General features: G+C 39.2%; 1 non-coding gene and 1 pseudogene across 1 annotated transcript; both read left to right on the top strand.

The window, feature by feature from the left end:
- Positions 1-18,053: 18,053 nt before the first annotated feature.
- LOC129018799 (transcription factor TFIIIB component B'' homolog) lies at positions 18,054-18,958 on the top strand (annotated as a pseudogene).
- Positions 18,959-22,517: 3,559 nt separating this feature from the next.
- Positions 22,518-22,644, top strand: LOC129019201 (small nucleolar RNA SNORA25). Its single transcript, XR_008495546.2, has one exon. It is a non-coding gene; the product is annotated as a small nucleolar RNA SNORA25 (small nucleolar RNA).
- The last annotated feature ends 810 nt before the right edge of the window (positions 22,645-23,454 follow it).

Raw genomic sequence — 23,454 nt, 5'->3', positions numbered from 1 at the left:
TATTATCTAAAAGGTCAACATGTAAATTCCTAGAAACAATTGCTGTTTATGATCATATATTCAGGATTTCTGTACACTTTCTCTGACTAATCAAAATTGATGTCTTGGGCGGCTTCAACACTCAGGAGACGTGAATGTGCTCATTCTTTCTATAACAGAGAATGTGAATGACTTGTAATACGGAGGCTCCCTTATCATATTGAATGTAAACTGAAATAAAAATAGGATGATATGAATAACTGCATTAAAGAAGTGTTTAACCCTGTGTCTACAAAACAAGAAATCAGTAAATTTTCTGGAAAAATGAATAGAAGTATGTTGATCTTGCGAGAAACAATGCAGTTTCCCAAGCGAGTACTTTGTGGCCCTTCTTGTCATGTTGCTGGCAGGAACATGTTGTGAGGTTGGGCAAGTAACAGTTTTACTTCAAATTACATATAATTACCTCTTCGTGCTGCCAAAAAAAAAAAAAAGGAAAAGAAAAGAAAAAGAAAAAGAAATGCCGTCTTCTCTTGTCCATCCCTATTTTCCTTAAGTTCTATTCATGACGCAGTTTGAGTCTTATTATCCTAACACGAAGACTGGACAGAGAAATGGCTGCACTGAATAGCAAGGAGGTGGTGAAACGGTTCCCTCCATTCCAGTGAGGCCTGCGATGAGGACAACGTACTGAGCCCTATTGAGTGACATGTGGGTAACGACAGATTCGCTTGAGAATGGTTTTCATCACAAGGACAGCTAGGAATAAAGAGCTGGAGGGGTGTGTTAAGGCTCTGGCAGGGAACTGCTTGAGCATGACCTTTTACATTTAGACCACACTCCATCATATCTCTGGCATGCATGCTGTCTACGCTGGACCGTAAAATCTGTGGGAATGATAAACTATGGGAATGATAAGAACTCAATTCTCAGCCATCTGAAAGAAAAACACAACTTACATATTTACATAGCCAGGGAAAAATCCAAACTCCTTTCAAATTATAGAAAGTAGATATTTGAGTCACGGATGTACGGAGTTGCTTCTTTTACAAAATCAGAGTAATAGAATGAATGGATTTTATAGGATGGCACGACCTAGGAGACAGGAGTACAGAAAAGTATCAGGGAGCTGAGTAGATTGGATTCGGTAATTTGGGGGCTAATGCAAAAGAGTAAGTGGCAAGTGATATAAGAATTTTAATCCAGAAGACAGCTGTGCATGTAAGGCAGATATGTGTGTGTGTGTGTGTGTGTGTGTGTGTGTGTGTGTGTGTATCTATCTCACCTAAAAGGAGGCAAGCCAAGTCAACCTGTGTCCCACTGCCCAAAGGGATCCCTACCAAGCTCCATTTGTCTCCCCCAAACCCCTCTCTGACCTGTGGGGAAGGAGGAAGCCCCTGGGCTCTCTCCTGGGGGCTCCCCACACTTGAAGAGCATCCTTGAGGGAGGGAGCAGGAGCCTCCTCCAGCCCCTGAACAGGTGCACTCAGCCCAGAGCTCGCCCCCCGAAAGTGCTTTCTGAGTCATGGGTTTCCACTAGAAACAGCCCCTGAACAGGGGCATGGGGCACAGAGCTCACCCCCCGAATGTGCTTTCTCAATCACAGGTTTCCACTAGAAACATGCAGAAAGCGTCATTCTGAATCCATTCACTTCTCCTCTAACCACACAAGCTACAAGAAGAAAGACAGGAAAAAATTGCCCACCAACCCAATTATCACAAAGCAAAAGAAATCTGTGAACTCTCAATTGCATGTAAGGGCTGCCAAAAACAACAAAGACCAAGAACGTCTTCATAGATCTTCAAAGGAGCCCAAGACATTCTAACAGGTGAGAAAAGGGGTGCAGGGATTTCAGACATTGTGGAGAGCAAGCACAGCCAGGAGAGAGCCACCTGAGAAGAACCCACTGAAGGCAGCATCAGCTTAGAGGGGCACCAGGTCTGCAGGGTAGGGGAGGTAGGGGATGCCCGAAGGGGGAGATCTGGCAGATATCAGAAAGCAACGTAACAATGCACCTTCTAAAAATCAGGGACTCTTCAGGGTCCTGAGTCTGGTTGGGTCCTCAGAGACAGATGTGGCATGGCTGCACCCCCATGCACCTCTGACCATATAGCTGCCCACAGGGACCTTCTGTAAGGTTAGCAAACACAATCCAATGGCACACTACAGAAAAATATGTCGTGACCAGGAGAGTGTATTCCAGAGATGCAAAGGGACATTAGGAAATCTGCTCTATAATCCATATTAGCAGGTCTAAGAACAAAAAGTTATATGACCATCTCTATGCACATTGAAAACTCTTTTGACAAAACATGTCTATCCTTGATTTTAAAAATTTAAATATTAAGAAGGTATTGGATTCCACTTACTGTGAATCAAAGAAAATATTTTTACTCAACTCAGGGAAAAGACAAGAATCGCCGCTATCACTACTAGTAACCACTGCAAATGTTTGCTAAAACAGCTAGACATAAAAGAAATTGGATGTCCAAAAACTAATAAAAAGGAGTAAAATATATTTATTTATTTTAATTTTTTCAGATTATATTTATACATATATAATCCAACAGAATCCACTGAAAAACTACTACAAAGGATAAAAAGTCAGTAAGGTCGCAGGACAAAATGAAGTGCAGAAATCAGCCCCTCTGTAATGGTTAAAACATCAACAACCAGAGCCACAGAAACCAGCTAGAAGGTGCAAGGGAAGAAAAGATACTACTAGCAAGAACAGCAACTAAGCAGATAAGAAAATGCCTTGGAGTCCTCTTAACAGGAAAAGTGAAGCAAAAACAAATAAATAGAAGTTGATAAAAATCTGAAAGGCACACAAGTAGATGTGAACACAAGGAACGGCATGCAGGCCGACCTCGGAGATATTGTGGGTTCAGTTCCAGACTCTACAAATATCACAATAAAGCCAATCACGCAATGTTTTTGTTTCCCAATGCATTTAAAAGTTGTGTTTATGCTATACTGTAGCCTACAAAGCATGCAAAAGCACTGTGTCTAAAAAACAATGTACATACCCTCATTAAATATTGTATTGCTAAAAAATGCTGGCATTCATCTGGGCATTCAGCGAGCCGTAATCTTTTTGTGGTGGAGATGCTTCAGCGTTGATGGCTGCTGACTGATCAGGGTGGTAGCTGCTGAAGGTTGGGGTGGCTATGGAATTTCATTAAAATAAGGCGACAATGAAGTTTGCTGCATTAATTGACTGTTCCTTTTGTGAAAGATTTCCTGGTGGCATGCGATGCTGTTTGATAGCATTTTACCCACAGTAGAACGCCTTTCAAAATTGGAGTCCATCTCTCAAAGTTCTCCACCACTTTACCAATTAAGTTTACCTAATATTCTAAATCTTTTGTTGTCATTTCAACAATGTTCACAGCATCTTCACCAGGAGTAGATTCCACTTAAGAAACCACTTTCTTAGCTCATCTGCAAGAAGCGATTTCTCATCCTTTCAAATTTATCACGAGATTGCAGCAATTCAGCCCCATCTTCAGGCCCCACTTCTCCTTCGAGTTCTCTCGTGATTTCCACACCTGCAGTCACTTCCTCCACTGAAGTCCTGAACCCTGCAAAGTCATCCAGGAGAACTCAAATAAACTTTTAAAAACTCCTAGGAACGTTGATATTTTGATCCCCTCCCATGACTCACAAATGTTCCTACTGGCGTCTAAAATGATGAATCCTTTCCTGGTTTCCAGTTTACCTTGCCCAGACCCATCAGATGAATTACTATTTATGACAGTCTAATGAAATGTCTTTCTTTTTGTATATTCCTTTTAAAAGTTTTTTATGTATTTGTGTATTTATTTAGTAACAACTAATAATTTTACATATTGATGGAGCACATAGTGATGTTTTGATACATGTAATATACGTTATCAGATTGGGGTCACTGCACATCCATCATCTGAGACAGGTATCAGTTCTTCATGTTGGAAAAGTTTAATATCCCCCTTCTAGCCCTTTGAAACTGTGTAATATGTTATTGTTGACCATGGTAATCCCACAGTAGTATCAGACCCTAGAACTTATTCTTCCTCTCGAGCTGTAATCTTGTATCCTTCAGCAAATTTCTCCCGATTCCTCCCTTCTTCCTGCCCTTCCCAGCCTCTAGTTCCCTCTGTTCTACTTTTCACCTCTACAAGGTAAACTGTTTTTGGCTTCCACATAGGAGTGAGTACATGCAGTGTTTTAACCTTCTGTTCTAGCTTATTTCATTTAACATGGTGTCCTCCAGTTTCATCCACGATGCAGAAAAATGACAGGATTTTATTCCTTTTGTGGCTGAGTAGTACTCTAGGGTTATATATACCACATTTCCTATATTTCTTAAATAATAATACTCAAAAGTCAAAATTACTCTTTGATCCATGAGCTGCAGAATGGATGTTGGGTTAGCAGGCATGAAAGCAATATTAAAATGTGGACACCCAGAGTTCATCCCTGGCAGGAATGTAAATGTGTAAAATCAGGATGAACATTACTTGGGTTAATGTAGCAAGGTTGCAGATGTTTACAGCCTGTGGCTCAGAAATTCTACTTTCAGGAGCTAAACACAGAATTCTTGCTGATGGGCTCCGGGAGGGAGATACGGAAAAGTTCACAGCAGCAAAAGTGCATCATAGGAAAAGATGTGGAGGGCAGGTACGGAAAGGGTAAAACAAATAAGCATTGCAGGGTACTCTCAGAACGCATCCTATATAGAAAACGAATCGAACTCCAGTTAGGTTCATAACTAGCTTTGTCTCATCTTGAATTGAAAAGAATATGCGTGTATGACACAAAGAAAAGGCAAAGAAAGATGATTGAGGGTTTTGGTTTTGTAGGAATGGGGAGAAAACGCCGGAGGACGTCAACATGAACAGGAATTGCCTTAAACTGCGTGTGGTCCCACGCGGTTGTATTCGTCCATCCTCACTCACAGTCTCTAAGTATTTATGTATATTCAGTACTTTAAAAACATGACCCAAAAAGCCTGCTTTCTTCATCCCCTCTCCAGCTCTGGGCTTCTTGCTTGCTGAGGGCAGTGCTGAGAAGCGGCTGCCAGGTCTGAGCCACTTGGCTCTGCATATCCTGCAGGGGTGACTCTCCTTTCTCTCCTAGCTCTGTGGCATCAGCACCTTCTCCCTCAGGGTCTCAGCCAGCACCTCCACTTTATCCTCCACAACAGTCCCACGTGATAGAAACGGTCATTACCGAGGCCCAGTCACCTTAATCAAGGGCTAGTGCAGGCATGGTCACGTCTCTGCTCATCACTCTTGAGCTGGCACCACCTCCCTCAGCTCCCTGGACCTGACTTGTTTAAAAGCAAGATGTGTTTTTCAAGTAATTCTCATGGGTTTTTAGTTGTATTAAGGTTCTTACTAGTGTAGTTCTCATTTTAAAACTTATTTTACAATACTAAATCTTTAAAAACCTAAATGTTCAGATACATTTTATGGCTTCTTAGAGATTCTCTATTAAAGTTTAAGCCAACCCAGCAGGAATCTTTTTAGACTAAAACTAAGTTCTAAATGACAGCTGATTTTCTGTTACAGAATAAGATTTCTTTACATACTTTACTGTTAATATAATTTATATATATATACACACACAACTATGTGTATATATGCATACATATCAAACTAAAACAACAAATTACAGCTGGGCATGATGGCTCACACCTATAATCCCAGCACTTTGGGAGGCTGAGGCGGGTGGATCACAAGGTCAAGAGATTGAGACCATCCTGGCCAACATGGTAAAACCCTGTCTGTACTAAAAATACAAAAATTAGCTGGGCATGGTGGCACGCATCTGTAATCCCAGCTACTCGGGAGGCTGAGGCAGGAGAATTGCTTGAACCCGGGAGGCAGAGGTTGCAGTGCGCTGAGATGGTGCCACTGCACTCCAGCCTGGCGACAGAGCAAGACTTCATCTAAAAAAAAAAAAAAGTTACATGTCCTGATTCCCAACACATTCATAGTGAAGGTAAATATTTTGTCCTTCTCGTTGCCTTCCTAACATATTGAATTCCTCACTCACTACAGACAAAAAGAAAGCCTCAGAATATTAATCATTCCAATAGTTTCCTTAACATTATTTTTGAATATATATTGTCCCATCAATACAAACTTTATAGTCAAGAAGGGGTCACCAGGCCCTACACACGTTAGCTTGTCATTCTTTCAACACTCATCTTGATGTAGGAATTACTGTCTCCGTTATACCTGGGGAAACAAACCTCAAGGCAGAGTAACTAAGTCAGGGTTGGACACTTAAGGCACAGTGGAGTCAAGGATGAATTGTTTGATCTTTCCAGTGTACCATAATTTTTCTGGGTGTGCTGTAAAAGATAAAGCTGTCATTTAGTTATAACTCACACCTCAAAGCATTCATGTCAGGATTATTTGAAATAATCTATAGGGAACACTTACACAATATCTGGTTTAAAGAAATCACTCCAAGAATTTTAGTGTTTATTAATATGTTGTGTTCAGTATTATTTTATCCATAGAGAAAAATTAAAATGGGTAATAGGGTCAGGTTTCTGTTTTGGCTTGGTTTGATTTGGCTTTTCAAACTGGAGTTTTAGAGGTCACAATCCTGAAATACTGTGGCTCAGGCTTGAGCAGAAGAAAGAGGAGATTGTTAGAAACACACAGTAAGACCTGCAATCTCTTACATGGAGTCACCGTTCATGTCCTGCCCTTTTTATTTATTTATTTATTTATTTATTTATTTATTTATTTATTATTATTTCTTTTTTTTTTTGAGACAGAGTCTCGCTGTGTCACCCAGGCTGGAGTGCAGTGGCACAATCTTGGCTCACTGCCAACCTCCTCCTCCCAGGTTGAAGGGATTCTCCTGCCTCAGCCTCCTGAGGAGAGAGGACTGCAGGCACATGCCACCACACCCAGCTAATTTTTTGTATTTTTAATAGAGATGGGGTTTCACCATGTTAGCCAGGATGGTCTCGATCTCCTGACCTCGTAATCTGCTTACCTCGGCCTCCCAAAGTGCTGTGATTACAGGCGTGAGCCACCACGCCTGGCCCTGCCTTCCTTAAGAAAATAAAATTATCAATGTTGATAATATTTTAAGCTTCTTTGAAAATCAAATGTGCTGTGCAGAGAAAACCTCTTTGAAAATTTTTACAGTTGAGTTTGAAAGACACTTTTATTATCAATATCCCTAGTGACAGAGAGAAAAAAAAAATCTGAACTTTATTCTTCTCATCTGTGTTATTGAAAATTCTTCATTTTGGAATAGAGATCCAAAATTTCCATAATAGTTCAAGTCAGAAGTTGTACCCGATGGTTTGGTACATTTAACATAATTTGAATTCGCTCCAAAAAAACAAATGTATTGTCTATTAGCCTGCATTTTCACAGCTGAAAATTTAAAGAATGAGTTTCCTTATTAGGATATATATTGTCCTAGTAACCCCATTATTAAATATACCTGAAATCATGAGTGTCTTTCAAATAAATCAAAAACAGTTTATGAAGAAAGTACATTTCAAAATTAATTCAGATATAGTCCCTAGTTTGCCTTCACAACTTTCTTCTACCTCCTTACTCAATTCACAATTTTTTTCAATAAGCAGAAATCTGACTACATCAAATGGAAAGAAATAGAGCTGGTGTATCAGCTATTGAACAAGGTAATTTGTTTTTAAAGTGAGTGAAGCTACTCATTAGACCAAGGCTTTAAACATGCAAACCAGGACTAGAACCGTTGCCCACAAATTGTAACACAGGGTCATAACCAAGGTTAGAGGACAGCTGTAATGACATGCACACACACAAAAGCCCACAGACAGTGAGTTAATGCCATGAAGCCAGCCGGGCCCTCAGATGGGCGCTCACACCTCGCAGCAGCACCAGCCAAGCTGCTGACGGGGAGAGCTGAGTCTGAAGGTTAGCCAGCCCTGTCTTTCTTCCACTGCTGTCGTTTAGCCTTATCAATTCAGACAGACTCAGGAAGAAATTGTGCAAACCTAGGAAATTTAGAAGCACTGGATTTCCAGAATTCCTCCTTTCTATTGGTGTCTCCACCAACCCAATCTTGGCACTTTCTTTTTTTTTTTTTTTTTTTTTTACCTTTTTGTGGAGAACAGGGTCTCGCTATATTGCCCAGGCAGGTCTTGAACTCCTGGGCTCAAGCTATCCTCCCACCTCTGCCTCCCTGAGAGCTGGGATTACAGGCATGAGCCACCGCACCTGGTCCAGTCTTGGCACTTTCTTCCCAGTCTGAGCCATGACCTTCCCGTGAGCTCCTGGGTGGTATATTGAGGGTAGAAGACTAAAATATGAAACCCAGAGAACAGTGTGGTAAACTGAACTAGTTCTACAAGGAATCTGAAAACTCAGTGAAGTGTTTTCAGAACTCTGAAGTAGCAATAGAGGATCTCAGCAGTCTTCTTTCAATGTGAAGGGAAAATTTTTTTTAAAAAAGATTGGAGACCATTATTCTAAGTGAAGTAACTCAGGAATGGAAAACCAAACATCGTAAGTTCTCACTCATAAGTAGGAGCTAAGAGATGAGGTTGTAAATGCATAAGAATGACACAATGGACTCTGGGGACTCAGGGGAAAGGGTAGCAAGGAATAGAAAACTACACATCCGGTACAGTGTACACTGCTCAGGGGATGGGTGCACCAAAATCTCTGAAATCACCTCTAAAGAACTTACTCATGTAACCACATACAACCTGTTCCCCAAAACTTATTGAAATAAATTTTTAAAAATTAAAAAGAAACATTTTCATAAGATCACATGATATAAGATAACAGAAATACTGAAGCCACATGAAGACCTCTGAGTAGGAAAGGCCAGCCAGAAGAACAGGTGCTGCAGAAGGAAGCATTGGAAGAGAAGCAAGAGAATGAGGCTGTCTAAGTGTTTATGGGGAACTGGGTGATGATTCCTTTTAGGTTTGTAGAATTTGGGAAGAGGGTAGTGAATCCTCAGTTAGGAGGGAAATAGCACAATGTTAAAGAAAACAAGGTCCTCTTTAATGGGATAATCCAGACTCAAACCTTTGAGAAAAAAACAACACTATTGCTTCTCTCATTCCCCTCTCAAGCAGTAGTTTGGGTTTTGTGAACACATGTAGAGTTTTAACGACGGAGTCCTTGATGTAACATTACTGACCTGAGGGTACTGTGCTGACCTGTGGCTGGGTTTTCACTTTGCTTCTTGGGTCTGTTCTCATCACGTCCCCAGTCGCAGCCTCTCTGCTCTGCTACCTGCCCAGCATGTTCAGCAACAAGAACCCACAGGCAACCATTTCCCCGGCGACTTCCTATCAGAAACAGGGTCACCTCTTATTTATCTTCAGAATCTCTTTCCCATTAAAAAAAAAAATAGAACCACTGAAATCTTTATTTTTTTTATTTTTTATTTTTTATTTTTGAGACGGAGTCTCGCTCTGTCGCCCAGGCTGGAGTGCAGTGGTGTAATCTCGACTCACTGCAACCTCCGCCTCCCGGGTTCGAGCGATTCTCCCACCTCAGCTTCCCAAGTAGCTGGGATTACAGGTGACTGCCACCACCTCTGGCTAATTTTTGTATTTTTAGTAGACATGGGGTTTTGCCTTCCCAGAGCTGTGGAAAGTCTCTGTCACTGTGTTTAATCTCGGCTCCAGCAGCCAGCAGAAACCTCAGCCCGAAACAGGGGCTCCCTGCGCCCCTGCACCTTTCCATGCGGAGCCCAGCGTGCCCTCCCCTAGCGAAGCCCCTGACCACAGCCCTCCATGCCCCCGATGGCTACACTGTGCAGGGTACCCAGGGCACAGGGCAGCCCCACTCCTGGTTCCCAACTGTGAGCACTGCCCATTGGATTCCTGGCCACCATCCTTTGTTTAGCCTGTGGTATGTCTGGTCACTGTCTTTTGGACTCCTTACTGCCTGCTTGTGCCAGTGTCCACCAAATATAAGGCTTATCCAGCAGGGTGGACGTCCTATGCCAGAGGCTCCATCCATAGCAATAGTCCCCCGAGAGCCACCTAGACACAGAACTCCTCATTCCTGTTTTCCAACCAATTTTTTCTTATTGAAAATAACAAGTCATGCCCAGTCCCATGCCAAAGTGTGAGAGAGGCAGACACGTGTCACAATGTCATTGTGGGAAATCCTGTCATTTTTAAATGGCAAATGCACCAAGCATTCAGGTGCTCCAGGACGGTCCCTGAACCTAATCTCAGCAATCATCACTGAGCGTGTGCTAGATTTCCGCATATCACCAGAGGCGCACAGCACCACCTTCTGCACATGTGGAATCAGAATTGCTTGACCCTGATGAGCAATAGAATTACCATCTGGGAAAAACGATCCTTCTGTTGCTGGAAAAATTCCCCCAGCTCACTGGAATCAGCCAAGCACCAGCTTTGCTGATAGCCCAGGACCTGGCACTATTGTTCCAGAGGCCACACTCTAATTCTGTCCAGTTCACTCTTCACCTAAATTAGACCATGACCCAGAAGATGTCTCTGGAGAGCTCCTGCTGTGTCATGCTAGATGATGGAGGCAGATGTGGAAAAGGAACAAAGAATCCACCTTGAAGAACTCAGAGTCTATCATGGAAACTAACACAAAAACTGATAACTGCCAGGTAATGCAGTCAGTGATAAGAGAGCCAAGAGAATGACACAGTGGGCTTTGGGGACTCAGGGAAAGGGTGGGGAGGGAGTGAGAGATAAAAGACTACAAATTGGGTTCAGTGTATACTGTGGGAAATGGGTACACCAAAATCTCACAAATCACCACTAAAGAACTTACTCCTGTAACTAAACACCACCGGTTCCCCAATAACCTATGGAATTATTTTTTAAGATGTTAGGGAGTCACTGAGTGGGACGCATATCTCCACACTAAAGGTGCAAAGAGGCATTTACTGGCCGAGTGATTGAGGGTAACCAGGAAAGTAAAAGCTTCCAAGGGTCATCCAGAGACTGAGACGGAGGAGCCAAGGTAGATGGATGAAGATGCCTAGTGCATGCAGAGGTACGTGGGGGCACAGCGGGGAGGAGACCCTGATGGGTGTGAGGCTTCTCCAGGAGAGTCCTTTGCAGCTAATAAAGACGCCCTGAGGAGGGAGAGCAAGGGACTCCCGTGGGCAGGGCTGAGTTTTGAATGGATGACTCGCGGTGATATGGAGGATGATTCTACAGTGGGCATGATTGAAGGGAGGGAATCAAATTGAAAGCCCATCTGTCCATGTATTGGGCAGTAATTATTGATTGTCTACTACGTGATGGGAAAGACAGAGTGCTTGTGCCATGGATAGAGCAGGAAGCATGAGCCCATTTCCAGAACTGTGATGAGTTCTACAAAGGAGACACGTGGCGTGTTAGGAGCCCATGAAACAGAGAGGCACTGCTCAGAGGACATCAGGAGAACACTCTCTGGGGAACCCTCTCTAACTGGAGACCTGCAGATTTGTGGTCAGTCCACGTGTGGGCTGTGGCAGCAATTGGTCCACGGAGGCAGGGAGGGGTGCTGGAGCCTGGACAGAATTAACAGCATGGATTCAGGGGACTGCAGACCTGAGGGAGGAGGAAGAGCAAAACAGCAGAGGAAGAACAAGAGTGCAAGAGTGTGCGATGGAGCTGGTCTCTTCTGCAAGAACCAGGGTTTCATGGACCAGGGCACCGTGCAGGGCCATGAGCATGCAAGTCACTGCCCCATCTGAGTGCCTGGGAGGGGAGTGCTAATATGCAGGCTCTGTTTGCCCTTGGGACTGGGTTCCCTAGCCCTGCCAGGTTCATGCGTCCATCAGAAGACCTGTGAGGGATCCTGGGGCATCCAAGACCATCACAGGGTCACACCTGCAGGAGGTGCCTCAATAAGCAAATTCGGTAAATGTGCTTATTATATAAACACGTTAATGTTACTGCTTGGGGAGAAACGTGACATTCAAATGGTTTTTCTCATTTCTTTGGCTTTTTACATGCTCTGATCCACAAAATGGCAGTGTTCCTTAGACACAGGCAGGGCAAGGATTCCACAAAGACAGAAAGAACAAAGACGAGCACTTCTGTTTCAAAGGCTTGGACAACCTTTTCATTATACCAACCACAACAACATAAAAAATTAAAGGTAAAACCTAATTGAGTTTCCTTGGTCACAAGTGGAAATCTCCAATAATGCTTTTAATGTTCAAACACATGGGGAACTTCACAATGGAAAATATAACACAATTATTTTATTATTACAATTCAAAATCAGGAGAGGTCACGCAGGCCCAAATGAGAACCTACTCAGTAAAGACTCAAACCAGTGAGCGCATTGAAACCATTATGTAGAAAACATGGAGGATCACCCTTCCAGGATGTCCTTATTAGTACTGGAAGCTAACAGTCTATAGAAGATGCTGTACATTTGTTGGCTCTGCTAGGTTTCAAGTGTTTTTATTTGTTTTAATTTGATTTGGTTTGCTTTGTTTTTTGAGAGAGGGTCTTGCTCTGTTGCCCAGGCTGGAGTGCAGTGGTACAATCTTAGCTCACTGCATCCTCAACCTCCTAGGCTCAAGCGAACCTCCCACCTCAACCTCCCAAGTAGCTGAGACCACAGGCATGCATTACACATCTGGCTATTATTTTTTTTTTTTTTGCATTTTTTATAGAGACAAGGTCTCACTATATTGCCCAGGCTAGACTCAAACTCCTGACTCAAGCAATCCTCCTGCCTCGGCCTCCCAACCGCAGTGGTTCACATCTGGGATTACAGACATGAGCCACTGCAATTGACCTAGTTTACAAGTATTTAGTAATTTATCTTTGCAAAAAAATGATATTAGGTACCATGATAATTAAAAAACAAATACCTTCATTACAGAACATCCTCTCTAAAAGTCAGCAGAGATGATTGCTTCTTCTGTGATCCTGCTACTCCATTCACATACCACAGCAAAACTTGGACTGTAAGAATCTGCGGGTCAAGCTTCTCAGAAGCAGACATGAGATCTTATTCATCTTTCTGTTCTGATATCTACCTGATACCTAGCCCATACTCTTCAAGAACTGTGCAAGCTTTGGTTATTACCATATTTATAAGCTAATAAATTAGGCTTTGACATGTGTTTACATTCTCCTTTTTAAAAAAATAATTGATCTTTCTATCGTGGGTTTATTTATCAAGGATAGATTTTTTTTAATGCCTGTAATTTTTTAAATGCCTGGTCAGGGTTTATGTGATGACATTTTTTTCTCCAAAGACAATAATAATGAATAATACAAGATATATCCTAACTTTAAGACATTCTTTTTATTTCTTATTTTTTATTTTTTTTGAGTTGGAGTCTCACTCTGTCGCCCAGGCTGGAGTGCAGTGGCTCAATCTCAGCTCACTGCAAGCACTGCCTCCCGGGTTCACACCATTCTCCTGCTTCAGCCTCCCAAGTACCTGGGACTACAGGCACCTGCCACCACACCCAGCTAATTTTTTTTATTTTTTTTTTTTGGTAGAGACGGGGTTTTACCGTATTAACCAGGATGGTCTTGATCTCCTGACCTTGTGATCCGCTCGTCTCGGCCTCCCAAAGTGCTGGGATTACAGGTGTGAGCCACCACGCCCGGCCTAGACATTCTTACATTTACAAAATAAATTCTATTTGAACATGGTTTACTATTTAAAAAAAAAAAACCTTGATTTTCATGGACTAAGCTTGATTTTATGTCAAATCATATCTTCCATTAATATAAGATATACTATTATACATCATTTAATCTAAAATTGACAATTACCATCATTTGAAAAATAGTAACATTTTGTTATTCTTTAAACAAACTTTTTATCAAAATTAAAGCTGACACTGAATACATGAATTTTTTTTCAGTGAGTTAAATCATTATATTTATAATGTTGCTTTTGGTACCTTCATACACTTATGTATTGAACACCTGAAAGCATTTCATAGTTTGCTTGTTACACAGGGTAGGTTAACAACATGTGAGTCTAAAATAAGAAAAGATCATAAGCAGACACTTCTCAAAAGAAGAAATACAAGCAGCCAACAAACATATGAAAAAATGTTAATCGTAACTAATGCCCAGAGAAATGCAAATCAAAACCACCATGGGATATCATCTCACACCAGACAGAATGGCTATTAATAAAAAGGTCAAATAGTAATGGATGCTTGCAAGGCTGCAGAGAAAAGGAAATGCTTACACACTGTAAGTTAGTTCAGCCACTGTGGAAAGCAGTTTGGAGATTTATCAAATAACTAAAAACAGAGCTACTATTCAAGCCAGAAATTCCATTACTGGGTATATATCCGAAAGAAAATAAATCATTTTACCAAAAAGACAAGATTCTCCACGTTTATCACAGAATTATTTACAATAGCAAAGATACAGAATCAGCCTAGGTGCCCATCAATGGTGGACTGAGTAAAGAAAATGTGGTTACTTATACATTGTGGAATACTACACAGCCATGAAAAGAATGAAATCATGTTCTTTGCAGCAACATGGATGTAGGTGGAGGCCATAACCCTAAAATAATGAATGCAGGACAGAAAACCAAATACCACATGTTCTTACTTATAAGTGGGAGATAAACATTGAGCACACAGAGACGTAAAGCTGAGAACAGCAGACACTGCGGACTTCTAGAGAAGGGAGGAAAGGAGTGGAGGATGGGTTTAAAAACTACCTCTTGGGTACTGTACTCACTGCCTGGGTGACAGGATCATTTGTACCCCAAACCTTAGCATCATGTAATATACCCATGTAACAAACCTACACAACCCCCTGTATCTAAAATAAAAGTTGAAATTATGTTTTTAAAAAGGTAAGCATTCTTGTTCATTAAAAGAATCTCCTTGTGTGTTTTGGGGCTAGGTTCTTTGTTGCCAGGTTTGATCATGAGGTAAGATGCTATATCACTGATTTTCTAGGGGGTCTGGAATGAACCCATTTTATTACCTTGTTTCTGGAATATATGACATTAAACCTAATTTAACCCACTGTATGTAAAAGGGCTTTTAGCACTCCTATTTATTATAAATATACATGAAAAATATATATAATGGTCTGAAAATTCTCATCATAAAATTCTATATTAGCCTTAAAGACAGAAAACACTATAATTCAGATCTAAAATCATTAGTTGTTTCTCTTTTATTATGTTTTGTTTTATTTTATTTTATGGACCATACAATGCCTCTATTGGGCAATGTATTTCCACAAGATGTATGTTCCATACTGCATTAGTAGATGATGCTCCTTAATATTGTTTTGTGACATTTATTAGAACAGAAGGAAAATAATACATGTAAACTAAGCATCTTCAGCCTCTGTGCTAATAGTAGCCATACACTCAACAAGAGCTTTCCAACCAAGTAGTTGTTCCTTGTTCATCTCTCTAAAGGCATTAATCACTTGTATTCACACTGATTTATCTATCATTTTATTGTAGTCAGGGAAAAAAATTTTCAAATGTAAGAAATATGATGTTCTTTCTTTGTTATGGAAAATTATTACATTGGTAATGTCATAAAAACTGAAAACAAAATTTCCTCATTCTACACTTAACACGTTTCATGGATTTTCCTTAGAAGTAAGGTGTCATTAAAGATTCAGAAATACTTTCAATGATTCATTGCTTTAGAGTTGTGAAATAATCCCAAATTGCTAAATAATTTTTAAAAAATGAAGGATTCAAGTTTCTAACTCCACCCAAAATGGAGTAACTCACTACAAACTATGGATACCACAAAGTGCAACCAAAAACCACAAACAAAATACGAATACTGATATACCAAAAATAACAGCAAGCAGACCACAGTGCATTTCTTGTTTTTTTTCTGTTTTGTTTTGTTTGCTTTGTGTTTTTCTTTTATCTACAGCTTTGAGCCAAGCATAGGCCACTGAACAATACAAACGGACAACAAAATCTTAAGAAAAGAGTGTCCTTCTCAGGAAGGGGAACATCACACACTGGAGCCTGTCATGAGGTGGGGGAAGGGGGGAGGGATAGCATTAGGAGATATACCTAATGTAAATGACGAGTTAATGGGTGCAGCACACCAACATGGCCCATGGATACATATGTAACAAACCTGCACGTTGTGCACATGTACCCTAGAACTTAAAGTATAATAATAAAAAAAACAGTGTCCTTATCAACAAAGAACTGGGACAATGGGCCTCCAGAGAATGGGAGAAATTATTTTTCCTCTCTCTCTCTCTCCCCCTCTGTCTCTCTTTCTCTCTCTCCCTCTCTGTCTCTCTCTCTCCAGGCCTGCCATGAGGGCTGCCTCAGTTACAGAGCTGCACTACATATAAATCATAAGAGAAAACTCATCCATTAAAGAGAAGAACCATAAAAGGAAGCTCCAGTTGTATACAGATTGAGGAGGATAAAAATCCTTTTTTTTCTATTTATTTTCTGTCCTTGCTTCACCCTGCAGGTAGGACCAGTCAACAGCACTGTGTGCCAAGGACAGTGGCTAAAACTCTGAAAATATTTCTAAACAACAGAGCAAAGGCTTTGAAAGCAAAACTGATGTTGAAAAAAGAAAAAAAAATGAATTAGTCAGAGATCCCCAGAGAAAAAGAACCAACAGGAAAATACATATAAATGTAAACGTTCAAATAATAAAAAAGAAAGCAAGGAAAGGAGGTCAGAAAAATAAAAAAGAATAAAAATAAAATAATAAAATGATAGGTCTAAACACATTCATTTCAATAATTAAATTAAGTGATCTAAACACACTAAAAGACAGAAATTGCTGGGTTGACTTAAAAAAAAAACAAGATCCAACTGTATTCTGTCTTAAGAAAATTTACTTTAAGAAAAATTACTTTAAGTATAACGGTATAGATGTATTAAAAGTAAATGGAAGGACAAGTATCCACAATGCAAAAGAAAACTAGAGTGTCACTATTAATATAAAAACAAATCAAGTTTAGAACAAAAAAGTTACGAGGGATAACACACACATACACACACACACACACACACACACGCTCAGGTGAACATATCCAAGATGGACCAGGTACCAATGATGGAAGCACTGAAGCCGCAATAACTTTACTTACAATGGGAGATCTAGTATTGCAGTCAGAAATCAGTACTGAACAGGGTGATGTAGGAGTATGTATACTTCCTCATGTTCATTCAAAGAATAAAAGCCATATTCCTTTTAGCCTAGATAATATAAAACACAAAATTGTTCATGAATGTCAGGAGCTCTCTTCACCTGTCATTACTACATCTCCCTCATCATTTGAAGAAAACAAAATTGTATTGGAGGAACAAAGTTCCAGAGAAGAAATTAGTTTAATGGAGAAAGTAAAGGAGAATGCTACACTAACCAGGAATATAACTTCAAAAGTGACCAGTAATTTGAGAATAAGAAGTAGATTTGCCAAGCCTAAACCAAATCTTGAGAAGATTTTAGGGACCAACAAGTTTGATGATTATCAGGAAGATTCCAGTTTCTGTGTAACCAAAGGGGAAGAACTGGAAACTCAAAGGGAAACAGAGACAAATGCTTCCAAAGCAACAGAATTGGAAGATTAAAACCTCTGACCAGTTACAACAGCAGAGAATAAAGAACAGAGCAAATTGGCATGCGTACATGGTATCAAAGGGACCAGTATTTCTCAAGAAGTAAACCTAACTGAGAGAAATGAAAATTAAGAAGAGAGCTCTCAAGAGGCTCACATGTTGTCAGTTGCTCCAATTGCTTCCTCTGAGACAGGGCCCCCGCATGCTTGGTTTGGAGAGGGGTCTTGGTGAAAATTTTGTTGAAGAGCCCCAGATGAAGGACTCTAAAGGATACAACGTGCTTACACTTCCTGTGCCAGGGTAAACACCAAGAAGTATTCCAGAAGTCCAACAAGAAAATATAATCAATCCTCAAGACCTAACAGTGAATCTAGTTGCTAATGTACCTCAAGATGGGGAAGATGAACAAGCATTTATTTTAACTCTGGTGGAAATCTCAACAAATCTCCTTTACTTTCTCCACTAAACTAATGGAAAGTAGAAGAAATAACCAAAGCCACTGCACAGTTAATGCCAAACCCTTCACTGCCAGCTCCCATATTGGTCAAATCAATGAATACTGAAGAAAGGGGTGGCATGAGTGTTTACCAGCAACTTCAGTTGGTCAAGATGACATGGGTTTATCTATTTCTGGAAGAGATAGCTTTTCTCAAAAGCTTCCTGATAATTTGGATCTTGTATCTAGGAAGAGATTTCATTGCAGGCTTGGTGAAAATGACCACGTTCCTCCTGCCAAAAACTGTTCACTCACTTTAAGAAAAGATTGTCAAGCATAGACCTCTGAGGTGCACTCAAAGGAATTAACAAATGTTTTTGAGGAAACAGGGGAGTCTCACAAGGGACAAGATATTTTTCCTATCTCAGGAAGCACATTGACAACTCCAGAACCTCAAAAAGAGCAAGTTGAACCAACTTTTCAGAGTACAGGATCTAGATCTCCCGATACACACATAGACAAGAATGTGCCTCAGTTACCTCAGAATGAAATGATTGTGTCTGATAAGGAAGAAAGAACTGATGCTGCTCCTAAGTCTGAGCAAATGGACAGCAGAACACCACCTTCAAAAGCCCCACTATCCAGACCTGGCAGAAGATCCCTGGGATTTTTATCTCTCATATGTTCAAAGAATAATTTGGAGTCTGATAGACCTACTCAGGTCCACAGTAAGAAACGCCTAAAGCCTCTTATCCCTGCATTAAGACAGAATCTGAAAAGATCCAATCCATCCAATGAAAGCCAGAAAAAGAAGCAGGAGTCCTCTGATCCGCTTGCATCTCCAAGTGTTAGTAATACTCAATCTGAGAATATTAGCAGCTCAGCAACTCAGTTTTTTTGTGATCAGCCCTTACTGAAAGGACATAAAAGTGGCCAAAAGCGGGCCCCTGAAGGGAAGCCAACCACAGTCTCTGAATATTTCTTCAATGATGTCTTCATTAAAGTGGATGAAAAAGAATAAAACAATCTTTTGTCTTTTTCTTTTTTAAATTAAGTGTAGGATTTCCAGAGTCAATTACATTAACAAAACAGTATTTAGAGCAAAACATCGCTGTCTATTTTTCTTTGGGTTGATTTTGAATATTTAATGAGCTTGATTTGAAGCTTTTGTAATCAGTGGAAAACATTTCTGAGGTTCCTTTCATTCTGATTGATTTAGCATTTTGCAAAGAGCAGGCAATTAAGACTGCTTTCTCAGACAGAAATAACAACTCTTGTTTACATTTTGACTCTTCCTGTGCTAAGCACACATGGACATTTGGGAATGTTGTGGATATATGTCTCTGTATGAATTGCATTGCAGACAGATTTGGGGGTTGATTGTATCATATTTAACGTTTAGAAACTTCTTTTGTGAAGATTTTTTTATTTTTACTTTTAGAGGAAGATGATGAAGGATGAAGCCCTTTTCAGTTGCTTCTAAGTACAATCATTTTTCGCATAATGATGTTTAAGTCAATGACAGACCACATATATGACAGCAGACCCATACAATTAAAATGGAGATAAAAAATTCTTCTCGTCTAGTGTTATGATTATAGCCATCATAACATAGTGCGTTCCTCTTTTATGTTTAGACATGTTTAGATACACGGATACTTACTATTGTGTTACAACTGCCTGCAGTATTAAGCATAGTAACACACTATAGAGGTTTGTAGCCAAAGAGCGATAGGCTATACCGCGTAGCTTCGGTCTGTAGGGTGTGTAGCAGTCTGTACATCAGAGTGTTTCTAAGTATACTCTGCGTCGTTCCACACAAGATCACCTAACAAGGCATTTCTTAGAACATATAGTTGAGGGAAACATGACTGTATATGAAAACAAATTGTCAAACTCCACTTTAGTATGGTAAATGTTAAAGAACTTTTCTATTATCAGCTGTTTGTCTGACTGAAAAATACATATTTTTTCAGTTTATGGTGATGTAACATTAGTCCTAATTGAAAAACTAGTATTTAAACATAATTGTTTATAAAGATGACACAACAAAGAGCTTATTTATTTTTACATTTTTTATTTAAAAGGATATTCAGTTTTAGCTATTTTCACCCCTCAGATTATAGATGAAGAAGGCCTTAACGATTTTATGTTTGTCTCCTTTTTCTCTTTAATTTTAAATATATTTAAAATGATATAACTAAAAATGTTTGGCTAATATATGTTTGGAATATCTTTTTTCCCTCAGATTAGTGTATTGACTTTGTACTGTGAATTTTTGTTTTTCTTATTTCTGGGATATTCTCAGGATTTTCATGAGGGTAGGGGAAACTCAACTTTATGAGACAAATTTTCATATAAAATGCAATCTCCTTTATACACACACAGACATATATTAGTTTTTAAAAAGCCAATTTCTTCATAGTTTTTTTACCATTAAATTCTCAAGAAACACTTAGATCTTTAAGCATGGAACACAATCGTGATGTTAAAAACAGAAAATAAGATTTACCGCATGTTCTCACTCATAGGTGGGCATTGAACAATGAGAACACTTGGACACAGGGTGGGAAACGTCACACAGCGGGGCCTGACGTGAGGTGGGGGAGGGGGTAGGGATGGCATTAGGAGAAATATCTAATGTAAATGACCAGTTAACGGGTGCAGCACACCAACACGGCACATGTGTACATATGTAACAAACCTGCCCGTTGTGCACATGTACCCTAGAACTTAAAGTATAAGAATAAAAAAAATAAATAAAGTTAGTAATGATCATCAATATGAATTTAAGGTTTTAATTTCCAGATTTGATGACTGACACGTGTAATTCCGTGATCTACCCAAGCAGATCTGTAGTGGTTCCCATCAGACTCCTCAAAAAGCAAATTTACTCGGATTTTGTTTGAAAAGCCTCTTAGATTGGTGATATATTAGCTCCAGAGTTGGAAACTTTCTGCAAACTATTTTGGGTTTACAGGCCAGATGGTCTCTCTGGCAGCTACTCAGCTCTGCAATTTCAGTGTGAAAGAAGCCACAGACAGTACTTGAATGAAGGACTGTGGCTGGATTGGCCTTTTAGTTTGACCGCTATATTAGACCCCAGATTTTCTTACCGTAAAGTGCTGATGTCTGTATGTATGAGTTATTTGTCACTGAAGTTATGAGTTGTGCCTAAAAGTTAGAACTGTGTTCATTGTATTACATAATGATCAGTATTTCAATTGGGAAGATATTTTAGAGTCTAGATAATTATGTTTGTATATTGAAAAAAATGGTGGCCAGTTTTTAAATTCCTTAATGGAAGAGAATTATGTCTCAGCAGGTATAACAGTAATGCTAATTTATTGAAACTACTGCTGTTAGAGCACTTCTTTCTCACTGTCTTTTAGTGAAATTTACAGCTTATCATTTTGTCAGACAGGAGGCTATATAATTCTGAGTAGAAATTGTCTACAAGTAGGCATTTATTTCGTGATTAATATGTCAGAGAAATCATGGCAGTAAATCACATTGCTATTTTAATACCCTGTTTTTGTAAGTTTTTAAAACTCATATTCTGAAAAGATTTCATTCCCTTAATGTTAGTTTGGGAGTTAGATTGCCATGATTAAACTATTATTTATCCTTGTGTAATAATATTTTTTAACTTTAACAACTGTCTCTTTTTAATCTATAATAAGCTAGTTTTATGGAAGATAGAATTTCTTGCTATATAAAGAATACAGGGACTCATTGTACTAGAGAATCAAGTCAGCCAGCTAAATTATCCTACCGTTATATCCTTAAACCTATTTGGAAAAGAGAAAGTTAATCAGTGTATTTACCTTACGTGGTAGCAAGAACTACGTTAGGCCTGATTCGTGTAAACAAGATGTTGCAAAGAATTTATTTCATAAATCTTAAAGGAGATATGATTAAAGGTTGTTATCTTTTCTTGATTTTTTCTCCTGAATACTTACGTTTTAGCAAGTGATCAACATGAGAGTTTGACGCCTAATTGTTGGTAAATGGTTGAAGCACAACAAAAATATTAATATCCATTGTTCACCATCATGTTCTTTGAAACAAAAGTGACCATGTGTACTCTCTTGCTTGAAGAAGTCTTTGACAAAAAAAAAATCATGTCATTTATAAATTTTCTTGTTCTAAAGAAATCAGTTATGTTATATATGTATATATATATATTATGTAAATAGAAGTTATTTTATACAAAAAAGGATAAAGTAATCAAGAAAACATAAGAATATTAAATCAGCATACACCTAACAGAGCTCCAACATACATGAAGGAAAAACTATTAGAACTAAAAGTTAATAAAACCCCAGACAACACATTTTTAAATCCCCAAGTACCTGGAAATCAAAAGCACACTTCAAAATAGCCAGGGAGCCAACGAACAGATTGACAGAAATTTTTGAAAAATATTTTTTAAACTGAATGAAATGCTGATATAACATATGAAAATCCTTGCTAAAATAGTGCTTACAGGGAAACTTGAACATTAAATATTTAATTAGAAAATTAAAAGGTCTAAACTCAATCATATAGCTTCCAATTTAAGAAAATAGAAAAAATAAAGGACATTTCAATGCGGGCTCATGGGGCTGTGAAGCCAAGAGCTATTAACACTATGACCAAGGATTGAAATTCTCTATAGGATCCATAGCACTGAATAGAGCTATATTTTCCTAAGGAAGTATAAGACTTAGCCATTTATAATTATGACATGATAATCCATAACTGTTGATGTGGGAAAGTAAATACATTTCTCAAAGTTTAAGTAGATTTTCTTTTTTTAAAGGAAAAAAAATAGACCCACAATAAGCAGAAGAGTTAAATAATAAAGATAAGAACTGAAATCAATAAAATTTGAAACGGAAAAACAATGGAAAAAAAACTGATGAAACCAAAAGCTGGTTCTTTAAAAAGACCAAGAAGAGGCAGTGACCTAGCAAAAAAGATAGATATATTGCAAAGAAATCTCTGAACAAACCTACCTAATAAAAATCAAAACAAGCCAGGCAGAGAAAACAAATAACTAGCTAATCTTTCAATGCAAAAACAGATGTACATCCACAGGAAACAATAGCAAACAGGAAACCAGGACCTCCTCAAACAGACAGATCAAGTTGCCAGTGACTGACCCTAACTAGACAGGAGTAGATGAGCTCTCTGATCAAGAATTCAAAATAGCAGTTTTAAGAAAACTCGGTGATCTTCAAAATAACACTGAAAAGCAACTCAGAAATGTATTAGATAAATATAACGGAGATTGAAATTTTTTTCACTTTTTTTTTATACTTTAAGTTCTGCGATAGATGTGCAGAACGTGCAGGTTTGTTGTATAGGTACACAGGTGCCATTGTGGCTTGCTGCACCCATCAACCCGTCACCTACATTAGGTATTTCTCTTAATACTATCCCTCCCCTAGCCCCCCACCCCTTGAAAGGCCCTGGTGTGTGATGTTCCCTTCCCTGTGTCCGTGTGTTCTCATTGTTCAAATCCCACTTATG

The sequence above is a fragment of the Pongo pygmaeus genome, chromosome 17 (genome assembly GCF_028885625.2).
Source record: "Pongo pygmaeus isolate AG05252 chromosome 17, NHGRI_mPonPyg2-v2.0_pri, whole genome shotgun sequence".
NCBI classification, from domain to species: Eukaryota; Metazoa; Chordata; class Mammalia; order Primates; family Hominidae; genus Pongo; species Pongo pygmaeus.
This window is presented reverse-complemented; position numbering and strand designations above follow the sequence as displayed.